Source organism: Myiozetetes cayanensis, unplaced genomic scaffold (genome assembly GCF_022539395.1).
Source record: "Myiozetetes cayanensis isolate MyiCay16 unplaced genomic scaffold, myiCay2020 scf1, whole genome shotgun sequence".
Classification (NCBI taxonomy): domain Eukaryota; kingdom Metazoa; phylum Chordata; class Aves; order Passeriformes; family Tyrannidae; genus Myiozetetes; species Myiozetetes cayanensis.
Window position 1 is genome coordinate 75,575,772 of NW_026086604.1, and position 23,544 is coordinate 75,599,315.

A 23,544-nucleotide genomic window follows, 5' to 3' on the forward strand; every position below is an offset into this window, starting at 1 on the left:
ATCTAGGTCCTTAAGTCATGTTTTCAAAAACAAAGTAGCTTAATTACTCTAAATTATAATTTCAGAGATTCAAATTTCTTTAAGGTTTGATACTCTTCTCTGTAAAAACAAATTAGGATTTATGCCTTGCAAATATTTATACACTGAAATAATTCTAAATCAATGCCTTTTATAGGACAAAATTCTAGCTTTTTGAATATGGTTTTCTTCTATTTTCACCAGTGCTTATGTTCAGGTATTAAAACAAATGAATATATATCCACTCTCTATGCATTCTCACACAAAACCTATTTGTTTTTCAACCTATATCCAGAATAAGATTATTGTCAGAGTTTGATTCTGGTATCTGAGTCTTTACTTACCAGTCAGTCTGTGAACCACAGTTCCATACTGTGCAGAGTCATCCATCTTCTGCTTCAACATCATCTATCACCCCAGTGTTGAACAAACTACTACTTAAACAACACTTTTTGTAATTTTGGGTCACCACATTTGGTCTTAATTATAATTATTATATTCATATCTATATATTTATATAGAATATTTATAGTTCACTGTATTGATCAGCACACATTTTGTTTGTATTTAACAAAAAAAAAATTCAAATTTTTTAAGCAATACCTCTGAAAATAATGTGTTATGAATAGGTATTTGACAGTAAACAGGTGTTTTACATGATGTAATGCTTCTCTAACATTTTCATAAGGTACTAAAATTCTTATTTAAAACAGTCCATAAATTTTCATATTTCTGACAATTCCCTCTCCTGTGTCCACATTCATGAGTATCACTCCCTTCACCTGATAGTCAAAGATTAAAGAAATTCTACCTTTGCTTTTTTTCCACAGTTAAAGCATGTTTTCTTGCTGTGTTCTAAACACTTTAAATATCTCAAATTATATTTCAATTCTCAGTATTTTATTCAGAATAATATTTTACTTAAGCTTCTTGATTATACTTTTTAAATCTGGTTTGCAAATTGCATTTTTAAAAGTTTCTACATAACAGTTTCAGATATTTCTGAATATAAACATAAGAGAAAAAGAAAATAATAAAAATAATAAAAATAATACCCCAGAACTTTTAACAAAGTCCATTAAAAAATTAAAAATTCTCCTTTCATATGTACTAGCTTAATTCAGGAATAATTTCACCATTTTGGGGAGGCACTCTGGTATACCACTGAATAACATATAGTCCAGTAATGACTATGAAAAAAAGTTCCTTGCAAAATTTTCCACAGGTATATTATAAAGATGAAAAAAAAATATTAACTAATATACAAGATTTTAATAAAATCATATTTTTACAGTAGAAATAAAAATATGCATCCATTGGAGTCCTTTTAATTTCCAACCATTTTAACTTTGAAGACTGTTCCTTTGTGATGCAATTAGCACCTTGCTTTGCAGCAGCCCTGGAAAGAAACACACTTCATGACACTACAAACTCAAAAATACATAGCTATATCATAATATAGCTAAATCAAAATAACTGGAGTGTTTTCTTGATTGTGGGATATTTAGTAGAAGGTGTTATCACACAGTAAGTTCTTCTCCTAGAAGCAGTACTTATTTTTGTAAAACTTATAGGAAATTTTACATCCTTGAGACTTCTAGCCATCTGTGAAACTTGGCAAGAACTGGCCAATGGTTTAAAAAGTTGTTAGCAGTGGAGGAGGGAAGGATAACAGATACACATACAGACAGTATGTATTATTAGATTAGGTGTTAGACCATACCTGAATTAGACCATGTGTGTTAGCAATGGTTTTATTTCTCAAAACTTTTGCGTGTCTGTTAAGAATTATCTCCATGTGTCAATAAAAAGTAATTTTAACTAAAATGCAGATTTTGTTTCTTTCATATTCTGAGTATTATGGTATGTGTGGTTCCCCTTCTTACAGAAGAAGCTCAAAGTAAAAACCATAAAAGGAATCTAACTGTATTAATTTATTTCAGCTCAGGTATCAACCAAACATATGGAGCCTTCAGCCACATTGGTTAAATGAAAATTAAGATCAGGTCTTTTGTATTCATTCCCTTTACTGATAAAACACCCTCCTGTGTACAACTAACTACTATCTGATCATTACATATGCAAAGTGATCAGAATATCACTGAACACAGCAATACTCAGTGAGGACCGAGGATGACTGATACCTAAAACACTCTGTTTCCTATCCAGTAAAGAACATGATTATGATCTTTATTACACACAAGCTGATTCCAGTAAGTGACATTTGGAAGCGGGATTATCTAGGAAATATGTATTCAAGTCCAGATTCCACTGATGGAAGAATCAATGTTTGAAATTGTATTTCAATACTGCAAAATGGTCAAACAACTGATAACAGTATCTGCCTCATCTTATTCATTAGCCAGTACAAACCCATAAATTTTATACAGTTATGTGAGCAAATAGTACACACTATTTCAAATTATAATTACTCAGCAGATATCAGAAGTTTCTCTGTTCCAGGCAATTTGATTGGTTGAATAATGTTGTCTCATTTGATAGGGAGGACTCACAAATAATTTATCATAAAACACTATGACAAACTATTGCTCTTTAATTTCTAGGACAAATGCAAGAATATAGTATGAAGGGATTATCATTTTTCTGATTCTTGGGAGTAACATAGAGAAACATACTGTACTTACATGGCACCATATTACTGACAGTACTTTTTTTGTACTAAGAAAGAAATCATGAAAATAGAAATTGAATGATTTAAAAGTTATGAAGGAATATAGGATTTTAAGTATGAAGGATGCTCCTCATAATTCAAATGTATATAAAGTTGCACAATAGAGTGACTTGGTATGCCTAACATAAATTAGCATTTAGACAGTAAGAAAAAGAGGAAGACAACCAACGCTATATGGTTAGTCATAGTCCAACAGTTCAGGTGCATAACCCCAATACAGACTTTACACAAACTGCTTTAGTCTAATAACAATTCTATGAGCTATGGAAAAAAGAAAAGCAGTGTCATAAAGGAAAAAGGTTTTAAAGAAAGTGTCAGTATATGCCTGGCCTTTAAAATTTATCACTACAAAGATATGTTGGATCCCAAGATTCTGAAGGAGTTTGGGTAGCACTAGTTGTCAGGAACAGATTAAATCTTTCCCTCTCAAATGCCATTTCAACAATATTTTCTATCTGCTTTCAGTGAGACAATGTTCTTTGGAATAAACTCTGTACAGGGTCATAAATAAAAACCTGCAGAAATAGCAACTACTACAGAGTTCGGTTAATAAACAGGATATCCCTCATACTTAAATGATTTTAAGTTTACTGTTTCATTTTCCACCTCTTCAAACTGACATAATTTGCAAACTTCATCTGCCAGAGAGCCTGTGATACATGCCTCATCATACAGCAGTATCTGTCACAATCACAAGCCTGCAGGCAAAAAAACCAAAAAACCAACCCTCCAGTCTGTGTGACAAATAACAGGATATTTCATGTGAAAAATCTTTTGAAAATCACTTCCTTCCTAGATCTTATGACTCACAGGACACAAAATAAAACCCTTTTCCCAAACATAGTGGACAGAGCAAATGGAAAATAGCAACTTTGAAAAGGTGTAAATTATTTTCATTAAGATACAATCCACTATCTCCTCCTCAGTAGTAGCCCAGTACCACACAGTAGCATAGACTCCACATAACATTCAATACACACTCAGTGCTTTTTCATAACTCACCAGTCTCTTTTCAAAGGTAACAAATGATAGCACAAGAGGAAATGGCCTCAGGTTGCATCAGGTGGTGGTTTAAATTGGATATAGGGAAAAATTTTGTCACTGAAAGGATTGTCAGACATTGGAATAGACTGTCAAGGGAGGTGGTGGAGTCATCCTCCTGGAGGGATTCAAAAGACCCATAGACGTGACTCTCAGGGCCATGGTTTAGAGGTAGACTTGGCAGTGTTAGGGTAATGGTTGGACTCAATAATCTTGAAGGTCTTTTTCAGCATAAACGACACTTTGACCTTTCAAGCTTGTCTCTCAGAAGTTACACACATACCATCCGGGACCAGAGGCAAGAAAACAAAGATTTTTTTATTAAATAAAAAGAAAAATGCAAATAATTTTGCACCATCATCTCAGCTAATTCTCCCTTCCAAATATTACAAAGGTATGCAAGGCCTGTCTGAAGTGGTCATCCCTTCAAGAGACACTTCTCTCACACTCTCAACCCTTGCTAGATTAGAGGAAGGAAGCCTATTCCTTTCCTTTCACTTAGATTTTTGTTTCACTACCCTGCTAAAAATGGCACCATTATGTATCATGCTGAAAAATACGTTTTATTTTCTTTTACTTCCGATTCCATTAGCAATCCTTTGTTTTCCACACCAGCTATGCTGGTGATTTGGTCTCACTCAGAAATTTTCTTTCAAACCCAGAAGAATTAAAACTTTGATTCTTTTGAGCTGTGCACTGCAATTTTGACAATAACATCAAGGCCAATTGAAAGCATCCACAAGTGGAAATGAATGAAATTTTAACTTTTAAATTGCATTTTATCTTCATCGCGGCAGAAAAGCTAATGAATGATTCAATGTGGCACACAGAAATTAAAGTATCAAGAAGCCACTACATGGTTTTCCATAAGTTATTTTACAAAGGATATGCTGGAAGCTTTCCGAGATCTTATTAGCAGTAATGTGGTTGTTCATGAATACTGACACCATAAGCCATTCATTAGGCTCAATACTAGGATAGTGTGAGATCAAATTACCTATAAACTTACTTCAACTGCAAAATTCTGCTAGGAATTTTGTATGAATTAATTCTAAGTGGTGTCTTTCACAGCTTTATAAAATAAATTATCTTATTTCTTAGTTCCATTAAAAACGTATTTACTGAGTTATGGGCTCCCCAGCATGAAAAATTTAACTGATTGAGTTCAAATTACTAGATATTGATTTCTCTTGAGTTTGAAAACATAGTGACATCTGTGTACAGACATTTCCATCTTTGTTATATTTAAAGTGGGCCTATTGGAAAAGGAAAATCAAAACTTTGTAATACCACAACCCTTTCACTGCTATGTCACTGTGTTGCCAGTAATGTCGAAGGACATGATGTTTTCTCTCTACACAACACTGATGAGGCCACACCTGGAGTTCTGGGTCCAGTTCTGGGCTCTCCAGTACGAGAGAGATATGGACATACTGGAGAGAGTCCGACAAAGGACCAAGGAGATGATGAAGGGACTGGAAAAGCTGAGAGAACTGGAACTGTTAAGCCTGGAGATGAGAATTCTCAGAAGGGATCTTACCAATATGTATAACTACTCGAAAAGAGAGAATGAATAAGAGGGAAGAAGACTATGACCAATGATTCCTAGCGACAGGGCAATGGGCGACAGGCATAAACTGAAAGACAGGAAATTCCAAATGAACACAAGAAAACACATCTTTACTGCAGTAACTCAGTAACTCAGGTTGTCCAGTGAGGTTGTAAAGTCTTCATTGGTAGAAAAATTCAACACACAACTGAACATGTTGCTGGGCAAGCTGCTGTACCTGACCATGCTTGAGCTGGGAGAGCAGACTGGATGAACTCAAAAGGTCTTCTCCAAACCACGTGATTTTGGACTCCCTAGTATTCAAAGGTTTTCTACCAAATATATGTAAAGCTATTTCTAGGCAACCACACACCCAACACCAGTGCATTAATCATCTCCATGCATTACATTAACAAGGGCCTATAGATGGTATCATAGTGCAAATAATATATGAAAGACAATACTAAGAGCCACAAGGTAAAAGACTAAAAAAAAAAAAAGTTCATTTTTTGGTCAGTTTAGCATCTGCCTGTGAAAGTATAGATGCAAGAGTGTTTTCTGTTTTTCTGCTGTTTGAGCTTTCTACTTCTTAAAAGACATCTTTACAGATCTCTGAACAGTAGTGATCCAATGATTAGGAATATGCAACACCATAAAAGAGAATAGTCTTAAAATTTCTTCAGTATTATCAGAATCAAGGTGAGACTTCTCTAAGCTTCGTTGGCACATCAGAAGTCTTTCAAGCCTCACAGACAAGGTTTTAGAAGTATTCTTCTGCACAATACTTAACTGTACCACAGATAAAGAAAGCATGAACAACAGCTCCTCACTGTGAGCTCTAGGCAATTAATTAGCTCATACATTTGCAATAATTAGCCTGTTAGACATTACGAAACAGCTGCACTAAGACAGATTTATACTATCCCAACCTAACAGCAAAGGAGTACCATTCTGATCAGCCTGACTCTTCAAGCAAAACACATTCCTGAGGTAAAGTAAAGCCTGCAGCCCTAAGGAATCTGTACATTTGAGAGCCTGACTTAAAATTTTCCCTGTATTATCCTACCTCCTAGATTTCAGGCTAACACTTACAGCTCTTCTCCTACTTCTGCAGAGGAACACCAAGGTTACATTTTTATCAGGTGACTATAAAGTCTGATTTATAGCTTGGGCATCAAGTGTAAGTGATACAACAAAAGAGGAAAATATTTCAAATAAAATGTGTGAGCAGTGAAGATGGTGAGAATTGTGGCTAGATACATCTGAGATATTTTTTGATAAAAATATTTTTAGCATAAATATATCTCTGTAAATCAACATTTCCAGATATGAAATTCCTGCAGTTGTTGACATAATTTAACACTATTTTACTGTACCAATCAGAAAAAGCCAAGAGGTTCAGAGGTTGAGTCAAGATTCTATGCAAATTTTTTACAGTTGAACTGGATAAATCCAGCCATTCCAAACATTTCTGATCATGAACATATTCAGTGTTTTTTAATTACAGATTTAATACACACAAGGGACAAAAAAAAAATCCACATAATTGCTAACTACATTTTTAAGCATGTGAATCTGTAATAAAAGATTTATGTTTCTGTAGTTTTATTACAAAGCCACTTCAAACCTCACCAGTTTTTGCTCTTTGCTGGGGAAAAAGAATTAATCAAGTAAAATAGGCAACTTAGGTTACCACTTACAGTCATACTTGCACAAGGGGCACTTGCTGAATTATCAAAGTAGTTAAATTTATGTGCTTATTTTCTGTCCTTTTATGTGTACAGAAACACTGCATCTCAAACACCATTTTGTGACAAAAACAGATAAGAATGACATGAAATGTCAACACCTTTCCATATGGTATTTGCCAAAGAAAGATTTGCTTTATATATATGGAAAATATATCACATATACGCAGATTAGATTTTTCTTCAGCACCAGCAATCAATGGGGCTGAGAAAATCTATGCATTTTCCAGGTCTGCCATCCTAATAAGTAGTAAGTAAAAAACCTTGCCGACAAGATTCAAGATAATTGGGCAATAAGGAGAATGTAAATTGCATTAAAAAAAAATATTTATGGCCTAATAAAATGAGCTGCAGAAACCAAAACATGTAAAAAAATATAAAGTTGTTACCAGAGATGACTGTGAATGTTGGATACAGGACTGCATCATTTTGCACAAACTGGCTTCAAAGCACAAAACTCTAATTTTACTTTGTACATTAAAATATACTTTTTTTACTGTGAAATGAATGAACAATGTAAAATCATCTTACAGTTCATACACACACAAAATCTAATCCGAAAACCATACTATTTGCAACTTTTAAGAAGCACAGGTTTTAGATATGTGAACGCATCATTGCCCTTTTGAGAAGATGTAGTCAACTGTGAATCTGGTATGTGTTTTACAAGTTAGGTAAGAACATACTAGCAAACCACATAACTAGTTAAAAGCCACCAGATTGAATTTAGGTAGACATCCTTTCCCAGTGTCAACTATTAAATCTCCTCATGATATAAAATGTTTCTCACTCTTGGAAAATGAGAGCAAGGTGCACTTTGAAATATGTCTTTGGCTGTGCTGCATGTAATCCAAAAGAACTGCATTTATGACATATTCAAGCAGAGAGATGGAAAACATCACAAACCATGGCAATTCACTGTAATACGTATCAAACATCTGAATATCTTCATTATATAAATGCTGTCTGTTTTTCTTGCTGTATTCTGTTCATTTATGTATCAAAGTAAATCCATACCATGAACAAACACTGCATAATATTGTGGAAGTGTTGACATATGCCACTGAATTGCATCACAGCAGCGTGACACCAACAGCTGAGAGACGTGTTTGCCACCTATATCTCAGGCTTATCTGAAACACAGTCATCTCTATATACATCAGGTTTTTTCCCTTCCTCTCAAAAAATGAAAAAAATATATAAGAAATAAAAAATCTATACAAATGTTTGCAACCAGCATAATTCACAAGTGATCTTTTTAACCCATAAGCTAAGATCTATTGACTGCATAACTATGAAATAACATACACCTCTGACTTGCAAATCAAAATGCTGCATTCTATAAAAAAAGGGGAAATTCCTTATTTAGAAGTATCCAACCAATTTAGTATTAAAAATTACTTTTATTTACTATTATAATGAGAAATTTTGTAAAACTTTAAAACAGTGATGGGTACTAGTTCCTTGAAAATATAATTTGAAGAATTTTGAAGAAAAATTTTCACACAACTGGGTTAAATCTCCCACTTCTAGATACTCTTATTTACAACAATGCAATGGCCTGACTAACCAGTACAATAAAGAAGGAGATATTTAATTGAAGAATTATCCTTATAATACTGAAATATGTAATCAGATAATTTATCACTAATATTTTTTTTTTTTTAAACCAGTAAGAGGCACTATTGAGTTGGATTTCTTGGGGTTTTTGGGGGAGATTTTGCTTTTGTTAATTGTAAGAAGTCTCTCATGGAGTTATGAGAAAGCAAATTATACCTGTTTTTTCCTCGGAAATGTTTTTCAGAGCAAGTCCTTAGGCCTACTCCAAAATTTTAACTAAAATACTACAATACCATACCTCTAAAAATTTATTCTGTATAACATAGGCTATTTTTGCATTTATGATTAAACCAAAGTAAATCAAAACAGATATATACAGCACCCACACCCTAAGATAATTACCGAATTTAAAATATTACCAAAAGAATTATTCCATGTATTAAATTGCTTTTATAAAGCAATGAGAGAATACACTGAGGTTCATTTTCCTCCCTTTCTTTCTTTGATTACTTAGCTGCTGTTACTGATACAGTATAATACATACTAAATTAATGACTTGAACAGTAAAATACTTCTAGATTATTAGTTACTTTCAGATTTTGAGACATACTTCTCTTTTTTTACTCCTTATACAGGTTTCAAGAATTTGGGGAGTTTGAATTTCCTTCATCAAGACATTAGTTTTTCTGCAAAATATCCTACTTACCAGGACTATTGAAAAACACCCAATACAACCCATGCCTTAGCATAATGAGTCACATTCCTTCTTCTTGTCCACTTTGAACACAAAAACGTGTCTGACAAAGTGGATATATATTTTAACATTCAAAGCTTCTACAGAAATGTAAAAACCTCAAAACCTCTTCCCATGTCCTGAACGTTCCCACATGTTGTTGAAAGTTTTGCACATCCATAAGTAGTTTTGCACATCACTGGGAGACTAACGTTTTCACACAAGCTCTGAAAGCAATCTATGTGAAGTCTTTTACCCTTGAAAGCTCTAGAGAGTGGACGAGAGACCCCTTCTCAGGGTACTCTGCAATCCTGAGCCATCTCCATCAACTCCAGTTTCTTTTTTGGGTTTTATTGTTTCAAATAAAACCAAAACACAACAAACCCCACAAAATAGTAACATTAAAATTAATTATAAACAATGCACTTGTTACAAAAAATGCTTAACCTGTTTATGACAAGGTTGAATTTGAACTACAGCCAGCTGACTTGCTTTAGGCTCTTGTTATATGGCTGGTTGTATCTGTCAGAAAAAAACCTGTCATTATGGAGCACTACTAGTTTTCACAGCCAAACTGTATTTTGAGTTAAGCCCAATGGATCTAATTTCTTTCCCTTTCAATATGTACTCTTGAAAATAACTTCTAACCTATCCAGAAGACATCTTTGACATCTTGACATTTTTCACTCTTTGGCATTACTTTAAGGATTGTTTCACCTCTTCAGATATTACTTTGTTAGACAAGGTTATCCAACAAAAGTAATCAGCCACTTCAGGATCTGTGATAATAGAAAAGGAAAAGAAAAAAGTCTTTCTTCTAAAGATATAACAACAAAAAGATCTCCCTGGGGAAAAAAAATAATTTTTTTTTCTATAAGTTTTAGTTGCTAAACCACCTATAGTCAAAGAACCATCAATTTGAGGAGAAAATATGACCTTCCACTCTATGCACCTTTTATCTTGGTCATGCTTTGTGAGTATTTTTATAAATCTAACAACTGAACCTTTCCATTTCATGTCAAATGTGTCACATATATTGTAAGGAAAGAAGCTACAGCATTGAGTCTTAGATGCTCTTTTAGCCTTTGTCACCTTCTCACCAGCAGGTTACCCAATTCTGATTCTCTGAGGGTTTATTCGGATGCTCAGCATTACAGACCAAGTTATCCCACCACTGGAACTGAATTAGACGTGCTACATAAAGTTAAAAAACCGTGAAAGTAGAGATCAATGCCTAGATCTTTCTCTCTCTACAATTTTCAATGAGTCTGTAACACTAGACAAGTATTGTCAATAAACACTTTTATAAAGGAAATCTCTGTTAGGAAACTGAAATTTATCTGTATAGTAAACTCTCTGTGACTACAGTGACTGCTAAACATTTGTGTTCTGAAAAACCGAGAGCAAAGATAAGCAGTGCTGTAGTTAACTAAGGAATAAAACTTATATGAGCCAGAAAAGAAATCTCCTATGATTTTATCAGCTCAAACCAGTTACCTGTATCTACTGACAAAATAAATGAAAGTGGAGTAGTCTATCAGAAGTGCACTATGCAGGCCATAAGGCCATAACCTTTTTTTTCCCCTTTAATAACTAGAGTGGTACATCTAGCTACAAAAGCTTTTTCATTATTTAATGTGTCAGCTCTAGACCCACTAGAACATGGGAACTATGTATACAAACTTAGTGAAGGACTTGCATAATTTTTAAAAATAACAATAATATGGTGAGATAAAGACAGTGCAGCATCTGTTTTCCATATATTTTTTGTGGAAGTTTATCAGAAAGTCACCCTTCATATGAACACAAATAACCACACAGACACATACAAGCATCTGTCCACCTAGACGGATACCCTTTCTTAAGTAAGCCTGCATTTGTGAAATGCATTCCAAAGAACATTTAACCATATTACCACTACACCAGCATTGGAAACCATGACAAACATTGCCTCAAAACTTCCAGGTTAACATGTGACTAGACATTTTTGAGGAGAAAAAACCAAATCTTAAGACTCAATGAAAATTACATCAACTGCACTATGACCTCCAGAGGCAACAATGACTTTTGACATCAATGATTTTGATAGAATTTGAGGTAATACCAAGAAATACTGGAAATAATTAAAAAAACTTCCAAAGAGAGATTTCTGCATGTTTTCACAAGCTATTTCTGAGTTATATTATTTGCAACAGTTTTGACTTCACTAATATTGCACCAGGCATCAATCAGTAAAATTTCTGGCTCATTATCTTCAGAGTTAATTTTAGGAAGACCTGTTCATTAAGACCTGTTCATTCCCTAGTTCTCTAAGTTCAAGCTGAACACTTAAAATAAAAACCAATCTCATACTGAGGCATTACTGCCCACTTGCCTATGGGATAAAAATATAATGTTACAAGGAATAAAACTTTCATTTGGGACCAATCAAATGATATCCAGCAATATTAAAAGCAAAAAAAGAAAAATCTAGAAAAAAATTTTTTTTCATCAACTCTAACACATATTTTGCTAGTTTTCCACCATCTTTCCATGCTTCTAAAAACTACACAGTTTATTAGCTATCTTTTAGGCTGACACTGAGCAAAAAGCAAAAAGTTACCATACATAACATGCCCTATTTGCTCATTAGCATCTTTCTTCTCATCATGTTGCTGCCTCCTCAGATCTGCTAGCTTAACTTCATACCTAGGCGGTCCTGGTGCCAGCCAAAATGTCTAGTATTGGATTAAACTTAGCTTTTAAGTGCAGCTTATATGACAGAGACAAGGTAAGGAGAGGCTACAGATGCAATTCTACTGTCAGACAGGAGGTTATAATAATTTCTGGTAAGATGTGGTAAAGAGCAGCTGAGGTAGGCTCAGAGCTGTAATCTTTCCACCAAGCTCAGCAGCAATGAAGACAGTATTTCAGATGGCAGCCTCAAAGTTTTGGAGGACAGATGAGAGGAAGAAGTGGCAGAATACCGCAGATACAATACTTTTTTAGAGACTAGTAATGGCTTCTATAAAAACAATTCTGTCTTATGAAACTAAAAAAAAAAGAGAACAAACTCTTCAGCTTTCTATAATAGCTTGCATTTATGGAATAATCAAAACCAGTAAAAATATGAAACCATGAGAATTCTCACTGGGCAGGTGGAAGCATGTAATAAAACACTATACACTTGCAAGATAAAACTTATTCCAGGACTGGTCACATTCATATAAGGAAGTAGTTGATGTGAAGTGTTTACTGAAGCCAGTAGCATTTAAAATTCTCTATGTAACCGAGTGAAGGAGACAGTCCAGATAATTTTACATTGGAGCTTCCTCATGCTTCTCCTTTCTCGGTCATCTTACAGACATACCAGCTGGCTCCACAGCTTATGAGTTGGGTACATGTAAAGCCTGTCTCTATGAGCCCATTTGTTGCCAAATCTCAGAGAACCAGTGGTAAAAGTCAGGTAGTGGTTCAGTCCCTTTGGATACCTTCTAACCAAGCCCGATGGTTAAAGGCAAGTAAAGGTTGCCTGCTACGGAGATAAAAATTACTCTTGCAAAAAGTAAGGAAACAGAGAGTTCACCTCCTTCTTGGGTTCCAGACCCCTGGTGTAGCCAAAGGGATGTGCTTCTGCTCTCTGTCTACTTCAAATAAATTTTATTCTCTGCTCATGTCACAACACCTAGAAACGAAAAAGAAGATTTTACTGAGATAGCCTTGAAAATGTTCATTTAATGTATCCCTTTTCAGAAACTGGATTAGGAATTTCTTGTAGTTCTGGTCCTGTAGAAGAGATCATAAATTTCAGATGGGAATATCAAAAGTACTTGCAAAGCAATGTTACTGTGATGCTTACTCAGCATCCTTAACCCTTCAAATTATAAAAAAAGATAGTCAGTCATTAATAAGCACCTGAGAGATGCCATGTTTACTTTCTCTTTGGTCAGCAAGCTGTAACAAATTCAAAAAGACAACTAATTGCTTCACTGGAAAAGAAAGAAAAGGTAAGAGTGAAGTAGCTACTTTCGTAATTTCTGTCTGGATAAAACACTCTAATTTGATTTCTATGCTGGGAAGAAAAAATAAAATCTAAATTACCTTTCTCATTCAAAGAAGTAGGAAAAAAGGTGTTTCTAAGAGGCACTACAACAGCAAAAATGATACAATATATGTGCCACTTCCAAGAAATAGAAACATTTGATTATTTTGAAGTAGCTGGCCAGAGCTGGCAGTTGAACTCAATTATGATTCTATCAGGTGCCAGTTAATATATTTAATAGTATTTGAGAGAAGATGAAATATAGTAGTCTATGCAAATCATAGGAGATAGGAATCTTACTAAGTTGATACTGAGCTGCACCTTGCCTATGAACAGATCTTATATTCCAGATAAAAAAAATCTAAAACATTAAAACTGAAGGATAAAATCAGCTTAAGACAATAATTTAAAAATGCTTCTGTTTCAAAAACACACTACTGTAGAACTTAAAGCAGGCAAACATATAATACGGTATTATTCTCTTTGTAAAAGAAGGCAAATAATGACAAAGATGGTATCTTGCTCAATGCAATGTCTGCATTGTTTTCTGTGTCCATCTGCAAGACACCTATTTTGTCCACATTATTTAGCATATTCTCAGGAGAGATAATAATAAGGTTGTTTGAGGTTGCAAAGGTTGCACAATGCACTACACAAGTGGCATTTACTTAGGATTAGCAAACGCAACTGCACTAGAAATCAGGAAAATATTAAACATACTCAGAAATGAAGCAGTAGAGTCGGTCCTTTAGGACAGCTGGTGCTTCCCTTTGCTCAATGCCAGTTAGGCCCCAACATACTGAGCAAAGCACTACAAATCAGTATTTTCTGTCAGGCCATGATGTAAATTAACGCTTTTAATTGTACTGGCATGGTGCTTGAGGGGAAAAACTAATTCTAAACTCAGAGAAATGAGAAGAAAGTTTTTTAATTCTGCTCTAGTAAATAAGAGGGTTATCTTATAAGTTAATATTTTAAGCACACGAAGAAGCTTTCTGTCATTATTATTTTCTGGAATGCTCTGTTGTCCATCTGAGTAATTTTGCTTCATGAGCAACTTCTTTCCTTCAGGTGCTACTGTAGTGCCAAACAAATCTTTGGTCCTCATGGTGATCACTCTATTTTCTGTATCTTACCCCAAGATGACACAAACATTTTGTTTCACCTTCGCAGGCTTATCTTTTCCTTTGACCTTAAAGATGTCAAAGTCTATAAATCAGTTCTGCTCTTGCCATTATGACAAACAAGTCCTATTTATCCTTTTTGTACTCCAAGTCATGATTTTTCCATTCACTAATGCTCTTACCCCTCCACAAATACTCTTAACTCTTTTCAAAAATACATATTTCTAGAAGAAGGAAAATGAGTCAGTCTCTCTAAGCCAGTTTCTCCAATAACTGAAGTTTGAAGTGGACATTCACATCTCAAGTTACTAGAAATGAGCACTTAGATGAAATACATTGCCAAGTCAGGACTTAAAGAAGTACAGTGCTGAAGACTTAGACCTGAATTTGATCCCTGTGAAATCACCGCACTATCCAGCTTCACAGGACTCTACACTTTGATATTTTTAAAAAAGTAGCAAATGATTAAGTAAACACTGCAAATAGGACTGCACACTGGGCAATAAAAGCAAAATTGTAGGTTGAAAGGAACTTTTGGAGATCATCTATTCCAGTCTCCTCCCCAAGGCATGGTTACCTTCTAAGTTTGGCTGGGTTACTCTACAGTCTTGTCCAGATGAGTTTTAAAAACTTCTAGGGCTGGAAGTCCCTCCTAAGCAACTTGTCTCAGTGCTTAACCTTGCTCCCCGTGAAAAACTGCCTCTTCAAATCCCATGGGAGTCTTCATTGCCACTTGTGGCCACTGTCTCCTGCCCTGTTGCTGTGCATCTCCCAGGGGAGCCTGGCTCTGACTCCACTACTGCTCCTGCAACCAGCTCCCTGTGGTGCCTCTGTCTCCTGGCAATCCTCCAGAACCTCAGGGTCCTCCCAGTCACCACTGCATTTTCTTGACCTCCTTGTTTTGGAGCACTGCAGAAAGGGCACAGCTGTCCCACTGCAATGGAAGAGGAGAATCCCCTGCCCCAACCCTACTGCTGTGCCTAGCCATCAGGAAGCCTTCCTTGCTGTGAGGACACGTGGCTGCTTCACCAGTAACTCACTGCCCACCAGATCCCCATGTCCTTTTCTGTGTGACTGTTGGCAGATGGGTTGCAGCACTGTGCCGGGTAATGCCAAATTATTTCTGCAGGACTTCTGCGGAACTCTGTGTGAAGGGTATTTATACAGTTTTAAGACAGATATTCCTGTCCTAAGAAACTTAAGCCTAAACTAAGAGAGACAAGGAGATGAGACAGGATGAAAAATAACTGTTCAAGAAGAGTAAGACATTAAAAAGGAGGCTAGTTAAAAGATTGCATCAGGATTAAGAGGGACCATGAAGACAAATGCAAATTCAGGTGCTTCTGAGTTCAAAGTGTGGGAGACAGATAATTGAGAGACTCAAATTCAGGAATGGGTGATAGACCTAAATAAAGCAATAGTATTAGGGGGTTACCTGACTCTAAGGCATAAGAATAGAAGAATGATTGAAAGCAAAATGAGATTATGTACAACCTTAGGCCTGCCGCTCATCTCTTCATTCAGTTATTTATTTTTTCACTTCCAAGATTCCAATTAGGCAACATCAAAGTTCCTACAAGACATGTCAGGTACAAAAAGGTCTTCAAAAGGAAAAGTAGTGCTGCAGTCTGTCTGTGCTACCTGACAAAGAAGAGTTCTACTCCACTTGAACAATGAGGAGTGAAAGGTATAACCTTAAAATATAAGTGATGGAAAGAAATAAGCATGTGCCTGAAAGGAAATCTCAAATTCATCATCCTAAGCTTTCAAAGACAAACTTTAAACAAAATGGAGGGAGCTGAAAATACCTATTCATTTTGCTTGTGAGAAAAACCAGTCTCTCATGCCTTTAGGCAGTAGAGAATTATGTGGTCTTTTGAACTGAAAAAGTGCAAACTGTAGAGGATCAGATTGAATAAATGTTAAGATACCAGCCTCACAAGGCCTTTGGGAATCTACTCAATAACAATATTTTTGAGATTTCACACACGGGGATGGTGCATTTGCTACAGTTATTTACAACTTGCATAGTAACCAAATAAAAATGAAAGTATTTGTTTATGCAATAAGAAATAGAGTCAAAGACAAAGGAAATATCTGCATGGGAACACATAACACAAAAACAGAAATGAAAGAAAAACAAATAAACACCAAAACACCCAAAAAAACCCCCAACACCAAACTGATAGCTTTCAACTGGGCTATGCTGTAAGAAAGATTCATGTTTTTCAACTTAGTACATTTAAAATGTTGAAAAGTTAGTCTGGTTAGTAGAACTCTTTCCCTTAATTTATGCAAAGATTTGACATGCAGAATTCATTTAGTCCTCATAGCAAGAAGAAAACTCTTTATCATAATAAAGGCAGATGCTAGCAACTGGATGAACAGTTTCCTATATCTGTAAATATTATTTCAGTACAACTGTTAACAGCTGTTGCAGATGGTACAAGAGTGATATCCTTCATCCAAAAATGAGATGTATACATCTGAAGACGACTTTTTGAATAAGTCCTCATGTCAACCTTGTTGCAAAGACCTGTTTTCTAAGACAAATTTTCAGTGCACTTTATTCAGGTTAGAATAATGATGGTAGTTGTGCAGAAGTCCCTTTGTCAATATGATGGGAAGATTAATGCCAACAGAAGCCACCTCCATTGCAGAAGTTCTTCCTGTGTTGTTGAGCAGAAGTATCAACAAAACCTGAGGCCCTTGGCTGAGGGTCTTAATATATTTCAAGGTTGAAATCCAACTCAGTATGCCAAAATTAAGCAAAAGATATGCATAATTTTCAATATCTAGTATATTGCTTATAATATCATACAAAGTATTTACAAACCCTGATTATTTGGTCTAAGCCTGTAATCCTCTTTAGGAGGGAGATATCTACTGCATAAATAGCTTCTTAAGGGCGAAAAAAAAATTCAACTTCATTATGTGGCAACCTGTAAAACGAACTACATCTTGTGAAAAGAATAAGATAAGAAGGTATAAAGGAGCTGACTCTAATTGATACCTTTCCTACAATAATTGGGAACAATACTACAAGAGGAGCAAACCACACGTTTAGTCATGCACTTCTTTTCTTGTATCATAAAAAAAGAAAAAGGTTTAAATCTCTTTCTTAAATTACATACTTTTACTTCTTTATTGAATTCTTTACTTTATGTCCTTTCTCCTTTCCCTTCTGGCCTTTTTACCCAATTGCTAAAATTACTCAACAGAATTGCACATCAGGTACACAACAGTTCCTTTCACTGGCATGAGATACATGGAGAGACAGGAGCTTAAAAGGCCAATCCTTTTGTGCCGTCCATAAAATAACATTTCCTGCAGACAATGTGTGTTCACAGTTGTTGCAGAAATGGGGCCAAATTTGTTTAAAATATCCACTTGAAGTTCTTTATTTCTGCAATGATACTAAATAATTTTTTTTTCCAAATTTCCTCTAATGCCAGGTTTATTGAGCACTCTACCAAAACGGAGAGAAGAACTTGGACCTGTAATGTAGCTAGAGCTAAAATAAAGTCAGAAGCGAAAATACAGAGTGGGCAATAATGAAAAGTCATGAAAAAAGTATTGAAAAAGTATAAAAACATGAAGGGAAAAGTGGAGAGTTGGGAAGACAAAAAACTCATCAAGAATAACAACTGCCCCATTCTCAGATGCAATGGAGGTTCACACTTGCCAACCTGACTGGTAGCTATCTGATGTTCAGCAACTCTGCAGGAACTCACATTGGAGTTAGTGGGTAGTATAACATTCTGCCTGGGAATAGGTGAGCCTTACTGTTTTTATCAGGCAATAAATAATTGCTCTGTACTCATAAATTCAGTAGATTCTGTCTTGCAATTCTCTGTGGATGGTAAAAGATACTCAAATAAAAATGATACAGTAGAGGAAGAGTACAGAAAATAAAAGAATAGTTTGATTAAAAAGTTGTCTATCAGTTTGAATTTACTAATACTGTAATTTTTAGAATAATAAAAAAACCCTTAAGGTTTTGTGAAGGACGAACAATTTTGCTAATTCATAAAATCAGTTAATATTTTTAAGTCTTAATGTTAATAAAACAATATTTTTCAAAATGACTGCCTCACTTTAAAGCTGGCTTTTGTGGCAACATCAGGAGATGATAGAGAAGAGCACAGTGTTTCCCTTTAGGGCTAACACCGTATGTGGACGTTACAGAAGTGTCATTATCAAAAACTTTGGTGTCACAGCGAGATTGCCAGTAACCTACAAAGATTGACTAGACAGACTGACAGGCTTAAGACTTTGTCTACTAGTCAATCTGTATAGCATTCAGTTTCCAATTCTCGTTTTCCTGAATACAATGATGCCAGAATGTGGCCAATCTTCAGAAGACAAAAAATAATTCTATTTTAAAGTTCCTCTATTTAGTTTACAGATGCCATTTTCCTATTTAAGTATTGATTAATTTTTCTCAAAAAATATAAACCTGTATCTAAAAAGTGTAGATTTAGAATGGGGTCGAGTACCAAATCACATTAACTTGTGAGCTATAACTTTAATGAATACATTTCAGTTGTGAACAAAATTGTATAAGTTGTCCTTTAATACAAGAGTGTTTTAGTGAAACTCACTCATATTTCACCTTGTATGAAATATGAATGCTAACTATAGAAGCATTCATGTTTTGGGGTTTCTGTAAAGTTAAGAAAAGTAATGCCTTGCTTTTAAAAGCAAAATTATAGCTATGTGTTGCAAATAAGGATGTGCACACAGGTCCCAATATGTGTAACTCATTCATTTAAATGAACCGCATGCATGGGGACATTCTTGAGTTTTGCTCTGCAGGGGAGTCACAACACTCATTAAGACATACTAAACTCCACAATGACTAGAGCAAATGCTCATTATAATACAATGATCAAAATTATCTCATAATGGTCCTGTGGAGTAAACCCACCGCATTCCAAGAACGTAATACCTTTTTTTTTTCTTAAAATCAAGTAAACAAACAAAATTTTCCAAACAAACATAAATGGGAGCTTCTCCTGTCTTGGTTCAGAATTAAGAAACTTATAGACATGTTGACATGACATAGTATATTTAACCAAACACACTACCATAATGTAACAACATAGGTAAAACTGACTTCAGTAACACAGTAGCCATTAATAGCTTTAGGAAATCAATCATCATCTGACCTGTATATATAGTCTGCAAGAGCTCAAGTTCCTTGGCCTTCAAGTCACAATGTAAGGCTACACAGTCAACAACAGTCTTCCTGCTGGCTCTCCTTATATTTATATCCAGGAAGTATTTATAAACCTCCTAAATAGGTTTCCACCTAGCAGGCCACTTTACAAACGTCTGTACAAAGGACCATCCCTTTGGTCATCTTTTCCATTCATCTGCCCCATTGTTAAAGAAAGATTATCAAAATAATAGTGCCCTATTTTTCTTTCCTCACATCCAGCCTATTGCTCTCCCAGTTTTCACTGTTTTAGATCCAGAACTTGCTAAAACTTTATATAAAACACCATAGCACTCTAATCCAGCAGAAAATTAACCCAAGAAAAAAAAAACAACCAACAAACCAACAAGTCCTACAGGAAAGCAGTGACCTGAAGCTTTCCTACTGAAAAGAACTGACTATTCAGAAAAGCTAAATAATCTTGCATACATTCTCCATAAGCTCCTCTATGCTCTCTGAGGTTAGATTCTCTAGTAACACATATCCATCCATGTACTACATCCTTCTTAACAAACCGAGAGGTCTCTGACATTATGTTTTTCCCTGATAGTATAAAACACGTTTGGTATTTGAATGACGTGATTTGGTATTTGAATGATTTGATGATTTGAGTGGGATCTGAGAAACACAAAGGCCTCCTACAAGACAATATTCATATAACAAGATCACTCCCCCTAAGCCCTCTAAACAAGGTGCCCAATTTATAGCACAAAAGTGACATGCACCATCAAACCACTGCACTTACATCCCCGGGTAAGCTCAGGATTGAACCACAGAAGTCCACCGGCACTGGGGATCCACTCCTTATATAAAAGCCATGTGTAGTCTGCATGCCCATAATATGTCTGGTCAACACCTAGGATGAGGCACCTGCTGCTTGAAGGGACTTGTGGCAGCAGGTCACATCATCTGCTCCAGGAACAGTAACTACCTTCCCACCACGCTGCTGCATGAGACAACTCTGGTGCACTCACTGTGTTAATGTGCTGTGAAACTTATACCTAGAATAGCTGTCCTGAGAATACACAGAATAACAGACAAATCTAGTTTAGGAAACACTAGACCTTGTATGAATCAATTGTTACTGTGAATACGCTGACAGTCTTTACCTGACACTGAAAGAAGCTCAACCAGCTAGAAATGTAGAGCACCACTTGAAAACGTTAGCTTGCTGATTGCCTTGCCATTTTCCAAAAACACTTAGAAGGGTGTCTAGTACAAAGTTACATTGGATTTCAAAGTGTTAGTTGTGCATTCTTTGAAAATTAATAAGAATGAATGCTACACTTCAGCAGTTTTCTAAAAGAAACCTTAGATGGTTCATAACTTAAAAAAAAAAAACCACAAAGCAAAACAAAACCCAAACTTAACATACAATGCTAAATGAACCAATTATTTTATACCTTCTCCCATGCAAATACAAAAATATTTAAGATATCTCTAGGTTGAATAAGCAAGATAATAACTCTGAGCTCAAATTCCCTAATATGAATGCAAGAATTCATGCTTTAATGAACAGCAAATATATAAGAAATGTTCTTCATCAGGAAAGTGTGTGGAAATTGCATGTAATAAATGATGTGTAGCTTTCTTCCTTTTTTTTTTATTACTCCAGTAAGAAGGCTTATTATTTATTGAAAGACCAAATGTAAAACATAAAATAAATAGTGATTGAGGACTGTAATCCAGACATAAATTAGTTTCCTTTTTATTTTTAAATATTGGCAGTTCCATGAGCAGTTAATAGCTGCCATGCTACAGTGCTGCTCATATGCCCTAGTTTTATTTCACCTCTCCTGAAAGCCAAGGTTTTACACTTAGAAGAGTCAGCAGTTCCCAGGTGCTAATACAATATATCAGTGTTAAAAATACCTTCTAACAGTCAAATGAAATCTTTCTCACTATTGAACAAACTAAAGGAGCTACTTCCTTTTTAGCAACTACTTTTTCCTTCAAATATGCAAAAACACATGCATATGAACTCCAACACCCTCACAATTATTAAAACCACTATTGTCCTGCCACCACTGCTAAACTATTAAATTTTTACTAATGATAGGAAGGCTCTCTACTGAAGGAACACTTATACTTTACAAATAGTACAGGATTCACTGAGACAGAGCTTCAAACCTTGCTCTGAATATCTCAAATGCTTGCCCTACAACTATACAGATTGTCTCCATACTGCCATTTTTTTTATTTATTCTGTCAATTTTCATACCATCAACAACAAAACATGACTGAAAGTTCAACCAAATGCAAGCCTGAGAAATTTCACCCCACTCCAATGTGAAGCGTCAGCTTAAGCCTTGTTCTAACAACTGCCCAATACAGAAATGTTGTTAACAAGTACAAGACAGAACAAGAGTATTTCTCCTGGACAAGGTATAATTATTGAAAATGAAAGACATTTCATAACCTCTTCAACAAAAAGATTATCATTCACAGCTTTTCCAGCATGCAACAAGAGTGAGATGTGGAATAAACAGAATTCACATCCAAATTTATAACTTTTGTGTAACAATATATTACTAATTTGGTAAAGTTGACTAATCATAGAATTCAAATAAATAATTTAATATAATTATGAAAATGCACATTCCCATCTGTGAACATAAGAAGACTTAGCTCAGTCTAATGCCAAACAATGTGACCAATGATTTTTACATGCTTTTAACAGTACCAAGCATTGTATTTTATTTTTTTTTTAAAGTTCATATTCATTTCTTTGTACCTTCTTAAAGAATATATGTGTGCATATGTAACCATATACACACCCAAAACTGTGACTGTAAGGGTTCAGTGGCAATAAATTATGAAACAATACAGTGCATAATGGAGACACTGAAACAGGCTGCCCAGAGAAATTAGGGATGTCCTGTCCCTGGCAGTGTTCAAGGCTCAAGGTTTTGAGCAACCTGGTCTGGTGAAAGATAGCTGTGCCCATGACAGGACAGGGGGTATTGGATTAGATGATCTTTAGAAGTCCTTCTCTACCCAAACCATACTATGATTCTATGATATACCCGTAAATACCAAATACAGAGTTGGTTGTTTTCAATAGGCGTAGTGCCCACATGATGAGCAGTATTTAGACCACCTACACTTAAGCATGTACTTCAGTATCAGTAGCAGGGAGAGGTAGGTTTCTCCAAAGAACAGGTCAAAACAATCAAAGTGCAAGACTGCCCAAGCGCATGAAAAACCTGAAGACATCTGATTTACAGTGCCTAGTCCACTGCTCTCATCTGACAGAGGACCTGAATGGGGACACTGCAGCCCCCACTTCCACATCCAACAGATTGTCTTAAGGAAAAGCCTGATAGACCTACTGCCTCACTCTGCCCATCTGCTAAGTCAAGACAATGCAACTGATCCCTCTTGTAAAGTAATCTCAGTGTTCAATATTACAGACTGTACAGTATCACAAAACCTAAAAAATCTCACAGTTTGCTAAAATCTTATGGTAGAAGTGCAGCTAGTACCTTAGCAAGCTTGGGTATTTTTACACCACATTTCACAAACAGCCTTTAAAATTTGTCCATGTAAGCACTTGATAAATTATATGGAAACCTAGGTAAGGTGAAGTGAGAATGGAAAAATATGTCTGTGACCAAAATACATGCTCCTTTGCAAGAATATCAGCTTAAAAGAAGAAAACAATTTCGTAAGGACTGGGGAGTAAAGTTTATAACTGTAAAATAGTGCTTTGTTATTTCTGTGATAACAAACCCAGTCTTAACTTGTCGTGGTCAAGGCGGGAAGGCGACATGGGTTTCAGGATACCAGCAGCTTATTTATTGCAACAGTGCAGCTACCTTTATACAGTTCTGAGGT

General features: G+C 35.4%; 1 protein-coding gene across 11 annotated transcripts in view; it reads right to left on the reverse strand.

Annotated features, from left to right (window-relative positions):
- CDH18 (cadherin 18) overlaps positions 1-23,544 on the reverse strand; it is a 502,361-nt gene that overhangs the window by 218,812 nt on the left and 260,005 nt on the right. For 7 of the 11 annotated variants that reach the window (XM_050330958.1, XM_050330968.1, XM_050330983.1 and 4 more), the window contains one exon: positions 12,907-13,005. The exons of the other annotated variants lie outside the window; for them this stretch is intronic. The gene's annotated coding sequence lies outside the window, so the exon portion shown is untranslated. The remainder of the gene's footprint in view (positions 1-12,906; positions 13,006-23,544) is intronic. 11 annotated transcript variants of the gene reach the window in all.